Source organism: Capsicum annuum, chromosome 4 (genome assembly GCF_002878395.1).
Source record: "Capsicum annuum cultivar UCD-10X-F1 chromosome 4, UCD10Xv1.1, whole genome shotgun sequence".
Lineage (NCBI taxonomy): Eukaryota > Viridiplantae > Streptophyta > Magnoliopsida > Solanales > Solanaceae > Capsicum > Capsicum annuum.
In genome coordinates this window covers 70,755,953-70,758,855 of record NC_061114.1, presented here as the reverse complement: position 1 = coordinate 70,758,855, position 2,903 = coordinate 70,755,953, and positions in this window count along the sequence as shown.

Here is a 2,903-nt window from a genome sequence, read left to right as displayed (position 1 = left end):
TGAAGTTTAATTTGAGCATTTTATGCAGTTTTGCCTTTTACTGTGTGATTTAGCTAAAAAATACATATGTAGTGTTCATATTATGCTTAAAATACATATGCAGTATAAATACATATGGATTATTTATCCTAAATATACATATGCAGTGTTAAGCTTAAGCATTTTCAAAATACATATTGATCATAGCTAATATGTATTTTGATATGTGTTCATTTAATATCATTATAAATGAGAATTCAAATTAAAGATAAGTTTGAGGTTTTGATGTAGTTACATAATTTATTGCAAGATTTTAGTTACAAAATACATATGCAGTGTAGTTTTTTTCTTAAAAATACATATGGCTTATCTATTCTAAAAATACATATGCAGTGTTGTTTTTTTCTTAAAAATACATATGGATTATCTATTCTAAAAATATATATGCAGTGTTAAGCTTAAGCATTTTCAAAATTCATATTGATCATGCGTAATATGTATTTTGATATGTGTTCATTTAATATCATTATAAACGAGAATTCAAATTAAAGATAAGTTTGAGGTTTTAATGCAGTTACATAATTTATTGTGAGATTTTAGTTACAAAATACATATGCAGTGTTGTTGTTTTTCTTAAAACTACATATGGATTATACATCAAATGTATTTTTAGCATATAAATACATATGCAGTGCTAACATATATTTGCAGAATATGTCATATGTATTTAAATTATTGAACAATTAGGAACCAAATAAATGTTTGGTTAATCAAAGTTACCAACTTTAACCTAAAATATATATATACAATGTTAAAAATACATATGAACTGTAGCTTCAAAATACATATGCAATGTTCAGATTTTGCAACATATACATATGCAGTATTCAGATGTTACTATGTTCAATTGTCAAATGGTGCATAAATGTATTAACTAAAAAAAATAGTTCATTATTATAAAAATTGAAAATAAAATTTTAAGCAATAATACGGAAGAAGAAATGTATCATTTGCGATATTTCCTACAAGAATGCCTATTGTGACCCTTAGCCCCACAACCACCACATGAGTTGATGTTCTTCTTTCCAAACATATCCCGTCCTGATTTTCCACGATCCTTCTTTGCAGGTCTTCCTGGAGATCTTTTGAATTTTGAAGGCAGTACTATTTCACCAAGTACATTCTCTGGAATTATTCAGTCATCTTTATGTGGCAATGGGTAGATGGGAACATCATATGTCTTCAAAATTATTTCTGGTTTAAACAAATCACAACAGTATGACCCATTCTCAAAATTCTTTCTCTCTAACACCGCACAAGCATGTGCACATGGTATCTTATCTAGTTGAAATGCATTACATAATTTTTTTCCTTGAGGCAAATAATTAAGTGCTTTTGTTTGTCGTGTACCGTATACATATATTCTGTGGCTGCTACAACCTTCTATAAAAATAAAAAGTTAAATGCAATGCTACAAAAGATGAATTCCATATTCTATGATATATTGTAAGTACACCAGCATTTTACAGGAAAAATACATATGCAATAAAAATACATATGCAGAGTACAACATTTTTTCTGAGCATCCAAATACATATGCAGTGTTAGTAATTTTCAATACAAAAAATACATATGCAGAATACATATTATGTTTTAATATGTTCATACTGTTTATGTTGTATATCTTTTCATTACTTTACAACTAAATGAAGGTATTTTCATAATTATGTTTTCATAATTATAAATTTCACAAATCTAAAACGTCATACCGTTATATGAGTACACAAGGTCTCGTTCTCTTTGAGTATGTTATTAAACTTTTCAATGAGTATTGTGAAGATATTGTAATACCCCATACTTTTTCCTAGCTAATTTCATCTCAAGAATGTCTAGAATTAGCTTCTAAATTGAATGATGGTTATTCTATGAGGAATTTTTAAGATTTCCTCTTTTTGTCATGTGGAAAATTCAATAAACTTTCCATCGATATAAGATTCGTCCAAATCCAATAGCCGGGTCAGAAGTTACGACTATTTCAAGTTTCCGTCATAAAATAGTGCTATATTAGTCAGTGGCGCACCGCGCCATAAGAGGAAATGACATTTGGAAAATTCCATTAGGGGTCCGCGATTATGGCGCGTCGCGCTAGGTCCCAAATATAGAATTGTCCTTTTCCAGTTCTTAGTGCGATTTCCTCCACGTCGCGCCACAGTTCTAGGTCACAAAAGAAGGGGCAACATGATGGCTCTGCATCGCGCCATTTCTCAATTTTTCAATTGTCAAATTTCAGTGATACAGCACGATAGCACCGCGTCGCGCCAGGGGTTCAGTTTGGGAAAAATTCACTGAAATTAAATGACGCATCCAAGGTTAAAAGGGTCAACTTCCCACCCCTATTTAAGCCCTTTAACACGTGATTTAGCCTTTTTTCACCCAAAATATGCTCTCTTCTCTCAAAAACCCTCTCAAGAACAAGCTAGGGTTTTCATAGAAGATTCAATTCCAAGAAAATTTCATCGTCATTTTTCACGAAATCACGAACTAAGGTATGCATAGTATTCATTCATGGACTCCTTTCGTCTATGAAGTCCAAGAATCCCTTTTCCAACTTTAAGTTATGGATTTTCTTTATGGTTTCATGATTGGGCTATTCTTGTTCATGTTGATAAATGAGAAATTAAATTCTACTCCATGTTGGGTGATAATTTCTATGTGGGTTTAATTATTATAGATATAGATTCATGCAAACCTATGACTAAACCCTTGAATGATGAAATTAGAATGTGACCATGATGTTTAATTGTTGTACAATGATGTTCACATGTACCATGCCTACAATATGTTTGACTTAATGCCTAAATGAAGGAAAAGTGCCTAACTAGCATGTTGTCATGAAATCCCCATGTATGTACAAACTTATGCCT